Below are 20,574 nucleotides of genomic sequence, written 5' to 3' on the forward strand. Positions count from 1 at the left end.
TTTGCTGAAACACAGGCACCCTGGTCTCACTTGAGGGTCACCACCAATGGGGATCATTCCTTCAGCATTCACTCTCGGTATTCGTGTACCCTTGTGACAATGCCCCAGACCCATCTCTTTCCCAATACATCTAAGCATATTCCTCACTCCTTTATCTCTTGTCTGTACAAAATTATCAAGGCAAATACAGTTTCACAACCGATTATATTTTCTTAATGGTAGTCATGAAGTCACCCCACCTGCTCTAAGTTAAAACAGATCTTAAGGCTTTTCCATAGATGTAAGATATCAAACTTTTAGCCTGCCCTGATATCCTCTGGGTCTTTGCAGTTTTTTCTCTATCTACTAGAAAGTGAAGGAATAACTCATTTTTTAAAAATGTTTTCTTTCCTGTCTCAGTATTCTTCTTGCTGCATCCCATTGTTATGTTGATTTCTTTTTTCTTACTTGGGCACCATCTTGGGTTTTCATTATACTCTATACCAGTTTGACATCCCTACATCCAAAGCTCTTCCTCTATGTGGGTTGATTTGTTTTTTAATGTCACTGAGCACTGCATTTTATACTTGTCACTTATAGATGTCATTCTAGTGCCACAAGACCTCTTTTCAAGGTATCAAGTGATCAAAATCATTTATATAGAGGTCTCCTGAAAACAAGTGTGACCATCTGTCTTGGGAAGTTTTCTAAACTTGATGCTATTTTGTTGTTTCCATTTTGTTTTCCCATATACTGAAAAGAACAGGGCCACAAGCAGTTCTTATGGAATATGGTTTGATATATATTTTGTTGAGATGGCCTTAACACCATTGATTTTTGGTTGCATTCCACTAATAGACCATGGCAAGATCAAGGTTATGGTCAGGGTTGGTTGGTGATCCTCAGTGCTGCTGTGCAGTAGAATGTGAGTTTGAGGTGAGAGGAATGAATAGGAAAGAGTGAACCCCTGAACCACCTCTTCACTTTCTCAGCTTTCATCCCCACCTAGGTTTTGTGAGCCTGGAACTTAGAGACTGTTCTGTAGCCCAGGTCTCCTAAGATTGGCTGCTGGACTTGCCTGAGTTGAGGGTGCAATGGGTTGACCCTGGGCTGCCCAGCATTCATGTGGAAGTGGAGGAAGGAGGACTGGTCAATCCCATTTGAAAGCATCCCTCTCTGCAGCCCACACCATCTTCCAATGACACTGTAAGGATACTGCTTTGAGATGTATCAAAGGCTTTAAGTCAATGTATTTCCTGGGGTCTGGGAGACCTGACATTCTGTGTCAGAATGAAAATCTGTCAAGTTTCTAAATGAAAAAACTGCAGGTTCACAAAGTTACATGGGTTACTTGAGGTCACAAAGGGATGAGTTTTCACCACTGCCAATAAAAGCAATCACAATAATTATTCAGTAATTATTCATAGGATGCATATAATCCAGTAATATTCACATAATTATTTAGTAATTATTCATTGGCCAATTCACACAAGGTATTTTGCTCAAAACTGTGCTCATATTTGGACATTGTATCTTCATCATAATCCTTAAGGTAATGCTATTATCCATAAGTAACAGGTAGGAAACCTGAAGATGAGGGACAGCTAATCATGTATTGGGCCATATTTCAATTTTTTGGTTTTTGTGATGCTGGAAGAATGACCAGAATGAGTCACGGAAGAGTATTCATTCCTGTATTATTTTCCAGGACAGAGGTGTGCCCTCCTAGAGTACTGGGACAAAAATTCAGAAGTGTCTGCAACCTTGCTTTAACAGTATGGGAAATAACCTCTATCACCTGGAATTTCCCTGGAACTTTGGAATATACAAGAGAAGTATGAGACTTGGGTCTTCCCTTGGCTGTGTTTAATTCACTCTTCTATGGAATACCAATGATTCTCACTAAGACTTTGGCCTTTTTATAACCACAATGTATGTTTGATGGAGAAGATTTACACTTTGCTGTATTTAGAAAGAATAGATATGAGCAATGGTTTAGGTTTTATGCCCTGGACTATTTTTCTGATTTCTGTTTTGATTAAATTCTCACATAAATAGAAAAATACTTATTATTTCTCATAAGGTGAAGTTTGTTATTAGTTTGAGTTTTTGAAGATGAAGCACAAACTTTTGATTTTGTCTGTCCCCATCAGCACCACTCATTGTCTCTCAGTATGACCCGGACTTGCCCCTGCATTTACCCTCGTCCTGCTGAGTCATCTCCATGCACTGTCCAATTCCATCAGTGATTCGGGGTTCTCCCAAGGCTCCCTGAAATGGGCACAGGGATCAGGACATCAGACACATTCCAGACACAAAGGCAACCCATACTGTAGAGCGGGCAGCTGTGTTCCCACTTCCCTAATGTTCCAGTGATGTCCTAAAACTGAAGGGAACACTTTCCCTTTTTAAGGGTCTGTTCTTCATGTCTCAATGCCTCTGATCTAGTGAACACAACTGTCCTGAAAGTGAAAGAACTTGCTAAATTTCAGATTTCTTGTTAGTTAGCTAGATTTATAAGATTTATAAGACTTCCTTACTTACCCATGACTGCTGAAGTTTGAATTCTTAGCAGTATGATTCCTTTTCTTGTAAGCTGAGCAGCTTAGGAAAGATTGGCCATGTTGCTGTGCAAAAAGAAGTAAACTTAATTTCTACTCAAAGCTGCTTGAATGTGACACTAGGGCTTCCACTCTTCCAAAGTTGGACTGTGACTGCCTCAGGCATGTATCCCAAAGAGTTCGTGTCTCTGCTGTACTCAAAATAAAGTTTAAATGGAGCCAAGCAAGCCAGGTCTCCTTTACTTCTAGGTTCCCTCAACAGTTTCTACTCTGCTTTAGAGACGGCATTGAAAATATTCTCGTTCTGCTGTTGTGTTTTGGCTTTGGAATGATGTGATGCAGCTCAGTGGGTCCTACCCCCAAGTTGATCAGAGTAAGAAACAGCTGGGAAAGTCAGTGCAAATACAAGTTCATTGTCCTCCTTGCAGGGATTCAGATTCAGAGGGCTCAGGTGGGGCCTGGAATGTGTTTGTTAACATGACTCAGATGTGCAGTCAATTTGGGGACCCGCTGATACCATCAACCTTATAGTTTATGGGATGATTCTTTCTGTTTTGCTGATGAAGAAACTGAGGCACAGAGAGTCTGTAACTTCCCCAAGTTCCCCTTGTTGTAAGTCCTGGAGCCAGATCTCAGGTGGAGCAGCCTCTTCTCCATCCCCTTCCCGCATTTTCCAATTCAGCTGGGTCAGTTCTTTACAAGTACTTGTTTCTCTCCCCTATACCTCATTTCTGAAAAAAGGAAAACTGGAATTTAACTTCTTTCATCTCATACATTTCCTCACAACATGCTGCCAGCATCATATTCTGGCCACTCACTATTAAAGTCAGATGCTTTTTCTTTATTTTTATTTTTTTGAGACAGGGTCTTGTTCTGTCACCCAGGCTGGAGTGCAGTGGTGATTATAGATCACTGCAACCTCCAACTCCTGGGCTCAAGCTATCCTCCTGCCTCAGCTTTCCAAGTAGTTGGAACTCTAGGCACACGTCACCATTTCTGACTAACTTTTTATTTTTCATAGAGACAAGGTCTTGCTATGTTGCTCAGGCTGGTTTTGAACTTCTGGCCTCCAGCGATCCTCCCACCAAGGCCTCCAAAAGTGCTGGGATTACAGGAGTGAGCCACTGAGCCTGGACCTGAAATGCTTTTTTTTTTTTTTTTTTAATGAAAATACAAGACATGGAGATGTGGAAAGACACGTTGCTTTATTGCTGTTGTTATTATTATTATTTCTACAGTATAATTCATATATCACAAAATTCACCATTTTTAAGCATACATTTCAGTGTCTTTTACCATATTCCAAAAGTTCTGCAACCATCACCACTACCTAATTCCAGAATATTTTCATAATGCCAAAAAGCATGCCTGTACCTATGGGCAGTCACTCTCCAATTTCCCCCTTCTTGAGGTCTCTGACAACCACTAATCTACTTTCTCTGTATATAGATGTACTTGTTCTGGGCACTTCCTCTATATGGAATAACAAAGTGTGGCATTTTGCATCTGCTTCTCAGCATATTGTTCTCAAGTTTCATCTTTTTTAGCCTGCATCAGTACTTCAACTTTTTTATGGCCAAATAATATCCCACTGTATGGTTATACCGCATTTTGTTTATTCATCAACTGATGGTCGTTTAAGATGTTTCCACTTTTTAACTATTATGAATAATGCTATGAACAGCTTTGTACATGTTTTTGAGTGAACATCTGTTTTTCATTTTCTTGGTTATAAACCTAGGAGTGCAATTGCTGCATCATATGTCACTTTATGTTTAACTTTCTTTTATGTTTAACTTTTTGAGGAACTCACACACTGTTTACCAACTTCAGTGGCTACACCATTTTATATTCCCACTAGTAATATATGAGAATTCCATATTCTCCATAACTTTCCAAACTTGTGTTGTCTTTATTTTTTTCTTAAGTCATACTAGTGGGTGTGAAGTGGTATCTCATTTTGGTCTAAATTTACATTTTCCTAATGATGAAAAAAATTGAACATCTTTGCATGTGCTTCTTGGCCATTTGTGTGTTTGCTTTAGGGAAACCTGTACTCACAGATTTTTTCCCATTGTTAAATTTGGTTGTTTGTCATTTATTGCTCAGTTATATGAATTCCTTATATACTCTAGGTACTAGACCCGTGTCAAATACATAATTTGGAAATAGTTCTCCCATTATGTGGATTATCTTTTCACTTCCTTGACAGTGTCCTTTGAAGCATATGAGTTTTTTATTTTAGTGAAGTCCATTTATCTATTTTTGGGTTGTTTGTGCCTACTTAAAAAATGTCTAATCCAAAGTCACAAAGATTTGTACCTATGTTTTCTTCAAGACATTGTTTTTTGAATGAGAACTTTCCTGGGTTTTAGTGGAGGGCGGACATTGTTTATTTATGCCTCCTGTCCATTACCGATGTTTCTCCTGATTGTTACTCATATGCTCACCACCCCTCCATGGAGCATCCCATGGCCTGTGACAGAGCTCTGGGGACTGATATCCTTCCACTGACTTTGGCACTGGTGAGAGCCCTTGTCATGTGGTTCAGCTTGGCCTTAACCTGACCCAGTTGCACATAATCCTCAGGGCCTTTAGAGTTGAAGTCGAGAGCCTCTCTGAGAACGCTTGCCAGCCCATGCTGCTCTAAGGCTGGAGCAAACTTCCTCTGTCTATTACAGACAGAGGGGACAGCAGGAGTTGGACTCATTCAAGACATCTCTGGTGTTAGAAAGTAGACCTGTTTCAGGGTTCGGGGAAGATTGTTCAAAATGAACTAGGTTCTATTTTTACTGTATGTGTGACTTCTTTCTAGAAACAAAGGAAGAATATTTATGTTAGAACATTTTGTCTATTCTTTGTCAATTGTTGTTTGTCTGCAATTTTAACCTGGATAAAGGAGAGCTCAGTGTAAATATATTCTTAACAATTATGGTTTATGTCCATTGCCATGGAATCATATTTAAATCTATGAACTGGCCAGACAAGGTGGCTCATGCCTGTAATCCCAGTACTTTGGGAGGCCAAGGCAGGCAGATCATGAGGTCAGGAGATCGAGATCATCCAGGCTAACACGGTGAAACCCCATCTCTACTAAAAATATAAAAAATTAGCTGGGTGTGGTGGCGGGCGCCTATAGTCCCAGCTACTCAGGAGGCTGAGGCATGAGAATGGCATGAACCCAGGAGGTGGAGCTTGCAGTGAGCCGAGATTGAGCCACTGCACTCCAGCCTGAGAGACAGAGTGAGACTCTGTCTCAAAAAAAAAAAAAAAAATCTATGAACTATCCTGTTACTTAGGTATTATCCTGCTCCTGATGAAAAAACAAACTCAGAAAGATTGTAAGTTTTCCCTAGGTCACAAAACTAGTGAGGAGAGGAGTAAGAATTAGAAACCAGATCCTTTTGGCCTTCAAAGCTAACCTTGTACCATTAGATCAAACTGATTTACATACTTTTGCTGGAATTAATCTCAGAGTTTGTGGTTCTCGCTTGATTTTCCCAAGGCACTGTGTGCCACTTTAATATCATTTCAAACTTTGAAATTGAAAATATTTTTATTATACTTTTTTGTCTTTGATCTATTCCATTGCTTTTCGTTTCTTCTCAACGGATCCCTCTTATTTATATGCTAAATATTTTTTACCTATTTTCTGTCAATTTTCACATTTTTGAGTGTTGGTTTTCTCTCTCTTTGTTGTATGCTAACAGTTCTTCACTGAGGCATAATTTGCATAGAGTATACTGCAAAAAACCTAAAGGTACAGCTTAATAAATTTTAATATAACTATACATTGTATAATAACACCCAGTTAAAGACAGAGGACATTTTCCCCCATGCTACAAAGTTCTGATGTGGTCCTTGCCGGCCAATACTCATCCACCAAATGAAGAGAATATTCTGAATGTTGTCACTGCCTTAGTCCCTTTGTGTTGTTGGAAAGGAATACCAGAGGCTAGATAATTTATAAAGAGGTGCATTTTGCTCAGAGTTCTGCAGGCTGCACAAGAAGCATGGCACCGGCATCTGCTCCTAGTGAGGGCCTGAGGCTGCTTCCACTTGCAGCAGAAGGTGAAAAGGAACCAGCGTGCGCAGAGATCATATGGTGAGAGGAAGCAAAAGAGAGTAAAGATGAGAGGCACTTTTTAATAACTAGCTCCTACAGGAAGTAAGAGAGTGAGAATTCACTACCTTCTCCCAGGGTAGGGATTAATCTATTCATGAGGGACCCACTCCCATTACCCAAACACCTCCCATTAATCCCCACCTCCAACACTGGGGACCACATTTAAACATGTGATTTGGAGGGGACCAATATTTAAACTATAGCAGCCACCATAGATTAATTTCACTTATTCATGTGCTTCATAAAAATGGAATCATTTTGGCCGGGACTGGTGGCTCACACCTGTAATCCCAAGACATTGCGAGGCTGAGGCGGGCAGATCACCTGAGGTCAGGAGTTCAAGACTACCTGGCCAACATGGCAAAACCCTGTCTCTACTGAAAATACAAAAATTAGTCAGGCATGGTGGCAGGTGCCTGTAATCCCAGCTACTTGGGAGGCTGAGGCAGGGAAAATTTCTTGAATCCGGGAGGCGGAGTCAAGATCGTGCCACTGCACTCCAGCCTGGGGGACAGAGTGAGACTCCTTCTCAAAAAAATAAAAAAATGGAATCATTCAGCATGTTCTCTGGTTTTGACTTCTCTTTACTCTGGTGGTTATATATGCCACTAATTTGTTTGATTGTGTTTTTCCCTTGTTTCATTTTGTTTTGGCCAAGTAATATCCTATCGATTGTATGATTATCACACAATTTGATACCCATTTTTCTGATGGGAGACAGGTTTACTTGTTGGCTACTGTGCATAAGTAACTATGAATATTCTCATACAATTACTTCTGTGAAGATACTTATTTTCCTGGGTATCTATAGCTAGGGATGGAGTTGCTTGGTGAATGGGTAGAAAACAGACACAGAGTTTTGCAAAGTAGTTGTATTATTTTACATTTCTATGAAAGATGTAGGCCATTTCCAGTTGCTCTACATTCCCACACACTTAATATTTTCAGTCTTTTAAACTATACCAGGTGTGTAGTGATACCCTGTTTTGGTTTTCTCATGCCTAATGTTCATTTAGATATCTTCTTATGGAAAATATATTCTCCAATCTTTATGTTCATTGATATACTGGGGTGTTTGTCATTTTCTTTGTAATCTATAAGAGTTCTTTATATATTTTGAATGAGTCCATTTATATATACATATTTTTTGCTATATTATATAGCAAATAATTATTCCTAGTCTACGGATAGCGTTTAAGTTGTTAAACAACAACATAATAAGCAGAAGCTTTTTAAAAATGAAGTGCAATACACTTGATTTCTTATTGAAGTGAGTGCTACAGTATTTATCTAAGAAATATTTTCCTATGTCAAGTCCATGAAACTATTTCCTCTTTTTCCTTTACAACGTTTCTAATTTTAACTTTCACATCTTAATCTCAATATATGATGGAGAGTGGTTGTTAATATTAACTTTTTAAAACAACAAATATTATTTCACTCAAAATCGTTTTACTTAAAAGTCTTTCATTTCCCCAATGAAGGGCATTGGTGTCTTTGTTTTTAAAACATTTAGAAGTGGCGGTGCGAGCATGTTCTCACTCATGGGTGGGAATTGAACAATGAGAACACTTGGACACAGGGCGGGGAAGATCACACACCGGGGCCTGTCAGTGGGGTGAGGGCTGGGGGAGGGATAGCATTAGGAGAAACACCTAATGTAAATGACGAGTTAATGGGTGCAGCAAACTAACCTGGCAAATGTACACCTATGTAACAAAACTGCACGTTGTGCACATGTACCCTAGAACTTAAAGTATAATGTATAATAAATATATTTTATATATATATATAATATATATATATTTTTTTTAAGTGGCGGTGCGAGGGCTGCTGCACAGCCAGCAGAGCTGTGGTGAGGAGGACAGCGCCTGCCCCGAGCTCTCCGCCTCCCCCGCCCGCCAGCTCAGGCGCCCACCAGCAGCAGCGACCAGAGGGTCCCCTGCAGCAACGCAACGGCCAGGTGGACGCCTCCATCTACAGCCTCATGGCGGACGGGACCTGTTAGGACATGGCCATTGTGCGCAACAAGGACCCACCCTCCATCTGGGCCGCCGTCCCAGGGAAAACCTTCGTCAACATCAGGCCAGCTGAGGTTGGTGTCCTGGTTGGCAAAGACTGGTCAAGCTTTTTCATGAATGGGCTGACACTGGGGGGCCAGAAATGTACTGTGGTCCCGGACTCACTGCTGCAGGATGGGGAACTGACTGTGGATCTTCATACGAAGTGCATCGGTGGAGCCCCCACCTTCAATGTCATTGTCACCATGACTGCCAAGACGCTGGGCCTGCTGATGGGCAAAGAAGGTGTCCACCGCAGTTTCATCAACAAGCAATGTTATGAAATGGCCTCCCACCTTCAGCGTTCCCCGTTCTGACCTCCTTTGTTCCTTCCCCTCCACCGCTCCCCACAGCTTTGCCCCCCTTTCCTTCACATACACACACCATTTTAATTTCAGGAGCCATTAACCCACACACCTTATTGCTGCCAAAACCACATGGGCTGGGGGCCAGTGATAGATGGACAGACACCTTCCCCTACTCATACCCCTCCTGTGTGTGGTTGGAAAACTTTTTTGTTTTGAGGGATTTTTTATGAATAAAAAAGATTCTACTAAAAAAATTAAATAACTGTATATATGTGGGAAATTTGTTTGAATCTGCATTCTTTTACTTTGATATATTTATGAATACTTACACCATTACTACCGTTTTTAAATTACTGTAGCTTTAAAATCAGATTTGAAATCTAGCAGAGTAAGTCCTCCAACTTATTGCTTCTTCAAGACCGACTTGCTTATTCTAGGTTCTTTGATTTTCAAATACATTTTGAAATTAGCTTTTAAATTTCTCTAAAATCTCCTACTAGAAATATCAATCAGAATTGTGTTGATGTAATATGCTAACAAAATTGAGTCTTCCAATCAATGAACACGATATATGTTTAGTCTTAATTTTTCTCACCAATTGCTTTTAGGGGTCTTGTACCTGCTTCATTGCATGTATTCTTAAGCATGTAATGATTCTGGCTATTAATCTCTATTATGTTTTATTGATTTCATTTTCTAGCTGCTAACTGCTAGTATGGAGAAATTAAGATGATGAAATCAACTTTATAAAGGTATAATTTAGGTACAACAGACTACACCGCTTTAAAATGTGTAATTCAATGCATGTTTACAAATGTATACACTAATTGAACCACTGCCACAACCAAGATAGAGGAATTTCCCTATGCCCCAAAGTTTCTTGTACCCCTTTGCAGTTCATCAGTCTTTCAACCCTCTGCCCCAAGGAGCCACTGTCACTTCAAGTCCGTTTGCATTTTTAACCATTTTCTATAAATGCAATGATGCCTGTGTTCTTTTGTGTCTGCCTTCTTTCAGCATCAATGTAACTTTAAAATCCATCCATGTGAGTATTTGCATCAACAGTTAATGCCTTGTAAATGCTGAGTAGTATTCCTTCATGTGGCTATACCATGTATGTTTGTACTTTCACTTGTTATTGGACGTTTCTATCATTCCATGTTTGGGCTATCATGAAGAAACTATCATGAGCATCCATACGTGGCAGGCCAGGTCTCACTAACCCAGGCCTCCCTAAAAACTGTTTCAGTACTGACTGAGTGGTTCAGTTAAATATTAAGAGGGGGGGAAAAAAAAAGCCAGTGCCCTTATACAAAGGCTAGAATGTAACAAAAGCCCACCAAGAGTTTTGCCTAGGCTTTTCCTGAACCTTAAAGCATGATTAAATAATGAAGGCATTCTTAATAGGAGTCATTTAATACTAAATAAGTTTTATTGGGGGTCTGAAGAAACTCCCCAGGCCTCCAGAAACAAGTTTATTGGAGGTCTGAAGGAACTCCCTAAACCTCTGTGATTTAGCAGGAGGCAAGATAAGGGTCCCCAGCACCTAGACTCATTTAGATTAAGTGAATTTACTGAGGCTCCAGGTAGATTAAAAGAAGTTAATCACTTATGTATTAAATGAATGCACACTTCCACATACACATATAGCTTAGAAGGTACATAATCTCAGGAAAACTTTGTAATTTTGAGTTGGTCTGGTGATAATTTCCAGGCCTTTTCCCTGTAACCAGTTGCAGAAGTAAAAACTCTCTTCCTCCCCAGTTCATCAGCATCTCGTTGGACAGTAACGAGATGCTGCTGATAGCAGCCCGCCCCTCACTTTGGTCTGGAAACACACATACAGATCACTGTGCAGATACAGTGTGTAAATTCCCAGGAATAGAATGACTGTCCATCTGATTGGTATATGTTTAACCTTTAAGAAACTTAGATTTTCAGAGTTGTACCATTTTTCATTCCTACAAGTATAAGACTTCCAAGTGCTTTATATCCCCACCAACACGTGCTATTTTTAGCCTTTTTAGTTTTAGCCATTCTCATGGATATGTACTGGTATCTCGTTGTATTGATTGATCTCCCTGATGACTAAACAGTGGAGCATCTTTTCCTATGCTAATTGACCATTCACGTGTCTTCTTTTCTGAAGTATCTATTCAAGTCTTTTGAGAAATTGTTTCATTGTGCTGTTTATCTTATCAGATTGCAATATATATATAGTATATATGTACAGTGTATATATAGTATATATGTATAGTATATATAGTATATATGTATAGTATATATAGTATATATGTATAGTATATATAGTATATATGTACAGTATATATATTTATAGTGTGTATATATATATATATATACACACACACTCTATAAAAACCCTTTGTTGGAGATAAATATGATATCTCCTATATCGTGGCTTCTTTTTATGTTCTCTTAATGTTCTCTATTTGGAGAACGATAAATAATCTTCAAAAAGGTGAATATATATATATATATACATATACACACATATGTGTGAGTGTGTGTGGGTGGGTGTGTACACATATATATGTCCTAGGAATCATTAATTAGACATATATGTGAGTATTTATTTCTGGATTCTCTCTTCTTTTCCACTGATATGTATTCTATTTTTTTTTCAACAAAACACATGATCATGATTTTCATAGCTGTAGAGTAATTCTGGACATAGGCAGTGAATTCATTCACCATTATTCTTTCATAATATTGCTCTTTTATTATTCTTGATCATTGACATTACCAAATAAATGGTAGAATCAGCTTGTAAATTTCTACCAAAATGCTGCTTGGAATTTTTACTAGAATTGCATTGGATCTGGAGATCAATTTATGAAGAACTGACTTTTTAAACGTAAAAACTCTTCTGATCCATGACAAGGTTTATCTCACCACTAATTTAGTTCTTTCATAATTTCTCAAAGCAATTTTTTGTAGTTTTTGGTGTACTGGCCTTACATAAATTTTGTTGACTTTTTTTTTTTTTTTTTTTTGAGAGAGAATCTCACTCTGTTACCCAGGCTGGAGTGCAGTGATGAGACCTTGGCTCACTGTAACCTCTGCCTCCCAGGTTCAAGTGATCCTCCTGCCTCAGCCTCCCAAGTAGCTGGGACTACAGGCAAATGCCACCATGCCCAGCTAATTTTTTGTATTTTTAGTAGAGACGGGGTTTCGCTGTGTTAGGCATGATGATCTCAATCTCCTGACCTCATGATCTGCCCACCTCGGCCTCCCAAAGTGCTGAGATTACAGGTGTGAGCCACCGCGCCCAGCCTGTTGAATTTATTTATAAGCACAACATGTATTTAGATGTTACTTTAAGTGAAATTGTATTTTTATTTCATTTTCCAAATGCTCATTGCTAATATACAAAAATACAAAAGACTACTTACATTGAGCTTATATTCTGCAACACTACCAAACTCACTAATTAGTTTTGGTAGGTTTTTGTAGATTTCTAGGATTGTTAACATACACAGACATTATCTGTGAATAAAGACAACTTCAATTCTTTCTTTTCAATCTTTCAATACTTTATTTTTCTTACTTTATTGCATTGATTTAGATCTCTAGTATAATGCTGAATTGAAAGAGTAACAACAGATATTCTACTTTTTTCTCTGATTTAATAGAAAAGCATTCAATCTTATGCCATTTAATATAATGTTACCTGTGGGTTTTTCAAATCTGCCCTTAATGGGGTTGGAAGTGTTGCCTTCTGTTCCTATCATGCTGAGAGTTTTCTGGGGTTTGTTTTATAAATCATGAAAAAAGTTTTCAATTTTACAAAATGCTTTTACTCTGTATGACAAGGTAATCATACAGTTTTTCTCTTTTGCCCTGATAATATATAAAATTATATTTTTTTAATATAAAAAAGATTTCTTGAGTCAAGCTAGGACAGCTTTTTTAATTATAAACTTTTAACAAATATATTGAAATATAACTTACATGCAATTGAGATGCATTAAAGTGTATAATCATTAAAGTATATAATTACAGTGTGTAATTTTAAGAGTTTGAGCACAGTATACAGGAGTCAAAGAGAAAGGACAGAAAATACTAAGTATGGCTCAGCATATGTGGTCTATCTTGGTGAATATTCTATGTGAGTTTGAGAAGAGTTATTTATTAGCTGTTCTTAGATGTATTTTGCTTAAATGTCGACTTGGCTAACTTCTGTCATTGATCCTGTGAATTAATTTTGTTCTAGTGGGTAGTAAAATTACTGTCTGATCACATTGGACTTATGTGGACTTGGTTTATGTTTTACTACAGTGGATTCACGGAAAGCCCACAGCATTTCCCAAGACCCTCTAATTTGGCAGGACTCAAGCACCAATCCACCACTTTGTGGGTTTTGACAGGGTTTGGTTTTAGGCTTTACTAGGGCTGGTCTAGAATAGGCCTTATTGTAAAGCATGACACTTACTCCTAAAGCACAGCCTTTCTAGTGTCTCAGTTGGATACCTGGGTGCTAATGAGGTGTGCATGAGTTCTTCCCACCCTGGATGGCAGAACTCCATCATCCATTCCTCAACCCTCCTCCACCACAAGTACCTCCAGTCCAAACTCAATTTTATAGCAGCCACTCCTATGTTAAACCTGTCAGTCTTTTTCTTGTGCAGGTACAGTCCAGTCCTTGATAAGTATGCACATGGAACCCCACATGGACTTCGAGAGCTGCCCCTCTGAACAGCTGTCTCCTATTGGTGCCGCGCCCTGCAGATTGCAATTTCTTCACTGGCCTTGAACTCTGATCTCTGCCTTCTCAGCTCAGTGGGGCTGCCCTGCTCTGATTGGACTCTAGCCTACTGTGCAGCTGCTGAGAAATTCTCCCCAAAGAACCAGGAAATCATGGGGTTTCCCCCTTAAGTTTCCTGTTGTACTGTCTGTTGTCCACTGTCTGAAAACAATTTTATGGTTGTTTATGGAGGCAGGATTAGTCTGATAGGATTTATTCTAACAGACACAAGCAGAAATGTTATACTCTTTTAATTACTGTGTCTTTAGAATATTATGGTAGACAGAATCATAAGATGACCCCCAGTGATCTTTGCTCTTATATAATCACTTCTTCCTGAGTGTAGACAAAGTCAGTGATGAGATATCACTCCTGTGATTCTGTTACAATTTATGGCAAAAACAAGTCAGCAGATGTAACTGAGATCCCAAATCAGTCAAATCTAAGTAGAGATTATCTTATGAGCCTGACATAATGAAGGTGAGTTCCTTGGAGGGACTGAGGTCTTCCTGGAGAGATGTGAAGTGCAGGAGGGTTTCCATGCAGGGTGATTCTTTCTGCTGGCTGGAGGAAGCACGCACTGGGAACATGGGAGGCCTCTAGGAGCAGCGAGAGGCCCCTGGCTGACAGCCAGCAAGAAAACAGAGATCTCAGTCCTACAGTCACAAGGAACTGAACTCAGCTGACAACCTGAGGAAATTTGAGAGGAAATTCTTCCCCAGAACCTCCAGAAAGAAACCCAGCCTAATTTCAGCCTTTGAGGCCCGGAGAAGACCCAGCTAATCCAGGCCTGAACTTCTGATCTGTGGACACTGCAAGAAAGTAAATCATTGTTATTTTAAGCCTCTAAAGCTTGCAGTAATTTAGTATGCAGCAATAGAAAATTAATACAAGTAAAATGGAGAAGACTTTGGAGTGGGGACAAGAATGAAATGGTGGGAGAGGGATGCCTGTATGCTGATATGGTTGATGCCTGTATGGTTGAATTGGGTCTACCATTCTTCATCTAATTAGCTATGTTCTATTAAGGTGCATAGCTATACACAAATATTGGTACCAGGTGAATCCAGAGGAATAAGATATTGCATTCTTGAGAGGAGATGAGAACATCCTGAATTTTGGGGTCACTGTATCATAAGTCATATATCAGGTCCCTCTGGGAAGGCCAGAGGAAGATTTACAGGATACATTTGTGACAACATTGAAGGCTTCTTTCTTCCCCAAAGGGACCCAATCTCCCCTCAGTCAAGAAGCTCCAAGTCTCTGAACTGGATGCCAGGTTATAAATTCCCACTATACTGACTCCATCAAGCTTCTGTCCTCAGAACTAGAGTTTATCAGTAAAAGATAGACTCATGAGAGTCTAGGCATTTATTCTCTTGTTTTATATAAATCAGCTAATGTGCATGAACAAAACAGACTTTGAAGAAAGAAAGTCACAGCTGCCACAGGAAAACAGCTTCGACATCCTCATGGGTCATCATGGGTGTTCCGTTAGGAGGACTTGATATGAGGCTTTCCTCCTCATGGGCTAGTACAGATCCAGTGGAAATGTCATCAAGTCCTCAATTCAGAGTGTAGCAGCTGGGGCTGTTGATTCGTTAGGCCTCCTGCAGCTGGAGATGCAAGCAGTGCATTTTCATGGCCACCACAGGTGCTCTTAGGTTAGCATTCTTCAGAGTCAGAATCCAAAAAGCCACAGAAGCTCTGAGTATTTCCCTTTCCTCAGTCACCCACATAAATGGCCTCAGGTCCTTCTGGGGAAGGCCTGGAGGAAGATTTACAGCATACACTTGTGGCAGCATTGAAGGCTTCACTCTTCCTCAAGGGATCCAATCTCCCCTCAGTCAAGAAGCTCCAGGTATCTGAACTGGATGCCAGGTCATAAATTCCCACTATTGTGACTCCATCAGGTCTCTATCCTCAGAACTAGAGTCTTTCTAATTATTACATAAGTTGATTTCTTAGTAGATTTCCCATCCATTATGTTCCCAGACACCTCACGATGACTAGTAACCACCACATGTCCCTGCCTCTCAAGGAAATCCCTCCCACCTTGTTTCAAGACTGCCGAGTCCCACGGCCTGTCCTCTACTCCTCCAGAATGCTACTGTTCTCACTAACAGCAGGGAGGACAAATCCATGCAGCATCTCCCGCCATGACCTCCAGTCTGCAGAGGAGAGGCGCCACGGGACCTTTACACACACACCGCTGTTCCCCTCATCTGTGCATTTCTTAACGCCTTGGTGAGGAGAATGTCTCTGGATCTTCCTTGATGGGAGCTAAAAGAACAAAGGTAAATAATGCTATGGGATCCACTGAGAATTGGGGCTGTGGAAGAGTGGCCACTGAAGTAATAGACAGATGCAGCTATTGCCAGATACTCAGTGCCGGAGCAGGGAAGAAGAGGAAAGAAATACGGACCTCACCTTCCTCTCACTTCCAGGCTCCATCAGGTGCCCCCCATTGCTAAACCTAACTAGAAGTGTGCACGCAGGGGAGCCAGGGATGCATTTTAGAAGGGACAAGCCCTGAGTGGCATAAGACAGGATGGAAATGAGTGGAGAGTGGATCTGTGGGAAGGAGGAGGGGATGTTATGGGGAAACAAAAGGAGAATACTAGCTAATAACGCTAGATGACACTAATATCCCCAAGTCTGTGCTCGTATTCAGAAAAGAAAGCTCAGCATAAAGCACTCAACCAGGAGTCAAGATATTGTTATTTTCAACTGCTGTTCCAACAGCTGTATTATAACAGGCCAGTTTATTTCACGCCTTTCTAATTTGACCTAAAGTGCTATGTGGCATTGTGGCTGGCATAGCCTTGCTCAATTATGTGTTGAAGAGTATACAGAGACTGCCAGGCTGAGGAAAGATGCAAGAGAATAGAAGAGATGCTCTCAGGGAACAACAGACCACACGGCCCCAGAGTCAGGGGCAGCATCAGCCACTGTCGGCTACTCATTTTCCCAGACAGAGCCCACAAGCCTCAGCCATGCTTTGCTTCTGCAAGATGCTTCTTCAGCTTTTCAATAAACCTGCCTGAATTTAAGCTGACAGGGGTTTATTTCTCCTTCATCATAAATGAAATTCTTCACCACAACAATCTCCAATGAATTTTGGGCACAGCAGGCAGGCCCATCCCTGCTTCTGTTCCATTATCTCCCCTGTAGGTTGAAAAGGAGGAGGTACTGAATTCCCTCCAAATGTTCCTCTGACTCTGATACTCTGTGATTCTAGTTTCTTTTAGGCTACTTTGTTTTTGGAAGCATGTATCCTAAGGTGTCCAGTTGAACAACCTTTGTCTACTGTGTCCAGTCATTCCTGGTGGTATTTCAGACAAGACACTCTTGGGTTGCTGCACTCACAACCACTGAACCAATTCTATGACCATCTGTTTCATGGCCACATGTTTGCTCATTTTCTATCTACATAAAGGGAGGGGACAGACAGCAAACTTGCATGTTATAAATTGTATCATCTTAAAAAGGAAACAAGGCAACACTTTGCAATAAAACCTTAAGATGCATTAAATTTAAGCCTAATGCAATAAAGAATGCCCATAAAATTCTTATCTAAAGAATGTTTAGAAAATTGTTGAACAAGGGACATCATCATTCAAAGTGATATGAAGAAACCTTCTCAGCTAAGCATATGGGCTAGATTAGAGAGAAAAATAAAAGACCCATCTCTGCCCTGGAAAAACTACTGGTAGCATCTTTCAGAAAGCTCTCTGTGTTTGAGTACGCACCTTGATCCATAGGCTCACATTTGATCCCAACTGGTGGCTGCTTCTTGGCATTAACATTGGATACCCAACCAGTAAATCTTAGCAAGATCTGAGTTTCTCCAGGTATGATATTATTTTGTTTGACCATCCTTATCTTCAAGGGCCACCAAGAAGGAACAAATAATTTATTTACCTCCCCAAAGGAAAAGGTTTTACCAATGAGACACTTTCTCACCATGATCCCAGGGCCCCCTATGCCCTGTTCACTTGAGTGCCCTGTGTGGCCTGACAGAAGCTCATGCTGGTCACAGGGTTCTTTATATGATTAACCTCCTTCCTGAATCCCAACTTCATGGTGGTGGTGATGACAGGTGTCCTGTATCCCAGGCTCATGTCCCTGAAGTCATCAGCCTGTCTCCAGTTAGAAAAAAGTACATGTATATAGAGAGGCCTCTTTGGAAGTAGCAAAAGCTTTCTCACCTTCATACATTAATGGTTGGAATGTACAATAGTATAAACACTTTGGGAAAAAATGTCTGGCATATTCTTACAGAACTAAACAACTATCTATTCTATGACTCAGTAATTCCTAAGCATTTATCCAAGAGAAATTAAAACATACATCCAGAAAATGATTTATACAAGAATGTTCATAGCAGTTTTATTCATAATAGGAAAAACTGGAAACATTCAAGTATCTGTCAATACAAGAATGGATCAATGAACTGTGATACATTCATTCCATGGAATGGCCAAAGGAACAAATTGTTGACACACAAAACAACATGGATGAATCTCAAAAACATTTTGAGTGCAATAGGAGCCATATGCAAAACAGTGTGAGAAAAATTATAAACAATAATGGTTTCAAGAAATGCAGAGCAGAGAGTCCAGAGGCAAAGACCCACAGGACAAAGGGTCGGTCCCAGGCTGTGGATCCTAACTAAGAAACTCCTGCTGGATTTTGCTCAGCTCCATTTCCAAACTATTTTGGGTCAGTGACTTCTTTATCCCCTCCATGTTCCTCATTTTGAACTAGAATCACTGTAGTTGTTATTCTATGTCTGTCCCGTCATTTCACATTAGGGGCAGATAAGCTGTTTGTTCAGTTTCACAGGTCGACGGAGGTAAGGGAATTATGTCAAGGATCTGTACTTAATGGACACTCTCAGAAGCCTCATTCACACCTGGTGTGGATGTTTTAGATGGGATTTTAAACTTTTGATCTGATGTGGTCTACATGACATTTTTCATGTTGAACTAATGCTTTAATGACATGAAATTTGGAAACCTTAGGGGAGAGGGTGAATACATTTTGCAGATGGGGAAATGCGAGTGTCCTACTGTGGTAGACGGAATTTCTGAAATGGTCCCCAAACATGCCACACCCTCGTCTCTAAAGCCTGTTAAGGTGATGAGACACCATTCCTGTGATTATGTTTTTATATGCCAGTTATATGACTTTAAGATGGTGAGGTTACTGCATGAACTGGATCTAATCACATCACTCCATACATGACAGAGCTTTGTGTGGCTGGTTGGAGAAGATGAAGTCAGAGAAGGTGGGAGCTTGAGAAGGACTCCATGAGTTGTTATTGGTTGAAAGATGGAACAGACAGGTAAGGAGGAAAGCAGGTGGCCTCTGGAGTCAGAGTGTCTCCCAGTTGACAGCCAGCACAGAAAAAGGGCCCTCAGTCCCCCACAAACAAGAATAGGAACTCTTTCAGTATCTGTAGTGAACTTGGAAAAACAGCTTGAGCTCCAGAAAAAAAACACAGCCAGCCCATTCCTGGATTTTAGCCTCATATGACTCTGATCAGAGAACCAGCCGCTTCATTCCAGACTTCTGTGGTTTCAAACCACTGGCTTGTGGTAATGTGATAATAGGCAGCAAGAGAAAACTAGTACAGGTGCCTGTCTCTCCTCTTGAATTTCAATTTCAGATACATGGATGCTAAACCCTCTAAGAGAAAAAAATCAATCAATCAATCAATGAAAGAACTACAGTAAAAATATTGCCCTCATCTTTATGTGGCTGTTCCAGCGCCCTTGCCACCTGAAGAAGACAATGAGAGGTACTTCAGGCACATAATGAGTGTGGCTTTACTGTTATCAATCACATTTCTGAAAGAAGAAAAATGGTTTAGGTCATGCAGTGGCTCATGTCTGTAATCCTAGCACTTTGGGAGGCCAAGGCAGGTGGATCACTTGAGGTCAAGAGTTAAGAGACCAACCTGGCCAACATGGAGAAACCCTGTCTCTACTAAAAATACAAAAATTAGCCAGGCGTGGTGGCAGGTGCCTGTAATCCCGCTATTCAGGAAGCTGATGCAGGAGAAGCACTTGAACCCAGGAGGTGGAGGTTGCAGTGAGCTGAGATCGTGCCATTGCATTCGAGCCCGAGGAAAAGAGAAATAACTCCATCTCAAAAAAATAAGATAAAATAAAATAAAGACGGTTCACTACTTAACTCCACATATTATTATGTGAAAATGTATCATCTCGATTTTAATAGCAGATTTTTAAAAATTCCTTTTCTTGTGCTCACCAGACAAGGTTTGGTAACAAATACCAGTCACCAGCACAGATGAACCAATTCAAGGAGAGCCATAAACAGGACTCCTATTATATTCCCCCACAAACCATCCCTAGAATGCAATCTCTTCTCTACTTGTCACAAAACGAACACAATAGTCCACTATATAAAGTCCCAAACACAGGAAAATGTAAATATAATGAAGTCTGCTTTCCAAATATTTATTCTATTCAGTCCCAGTCATGGGGACCAGGGATTAGGAAATGACTACAAAGAGGTTCAAGGGAATTTGAGGAAGTGACAAAATGTGCTGAAGTAGAACTCTGCTGATGGCTGCACAATTCGATAAATCAACTTACATCATTGAGTTGTACATTGACAATGGGTGACTCTTATAACAAGTAATTCTTTAAACGAACTTTTGGGTTTCTATTTCAACATGGAAAGAGCTAGGCAGTCATCACTTGTCCTCACAGCTAGAAAAAAACTGAACTGAAAGTCAACCCTT

The 20,574-nt window shown here is 40.2% G+C and overlaps 1 protein-coding gene, 1 long non-coding RNA gene and 1 pseudogene across 5 annotated transcripts in view; 2 read left to right on the forward strand and 1 right to left on the reverse strand.

Moving 5' to 3' along the window:
* Positions 1-9,245, forward strand: part of LOC134759379 (profilin-1-like) — a 52,818-nt pseudogene extending 43,573 nt beyond the window's left edge.
* Positions 1-20,574, forward strand: part of LOC100447686 (neuroblastoma breakpoint family member 12) — a 2,265,351-nt gene that overhangs the window by 1,335,808 nt on the left and 908,969 nt on the right.
* The window catches only part of LOC112130780 (uncharacterized), a 114,093-nt gene continuing 106,085 nt past the window's right edge, over positions 12,567-20,574 (reverse strand). For all 4 annotated transcript variants that reach the window (XR_010137898.1, XR_010137896.1, XR_010137899.1 and 1 more), the window contains one exon: positions 12,567-16,082. This is a non-coding gene — a long non-coding RNA (uncharacterized LOC112130780). The remainder of the gene's footprint in view (positions 16,083-20,574) is intronic.

Source organism: Pongo abelii, chromosome 1 (genome assembly GCF_028885655.2).
Source record: "Pongo abelii isolate AG06213 chromosome 1, NHGRI_mPonAbe1-v2.0_pri, whole genome shotgun sequence".
Taxonomy (NCBI): Eukaryota; Metazoa; Chordata; class Mammalia; order Primates; family Hominidae; genus Pongo; species Pongo abelii.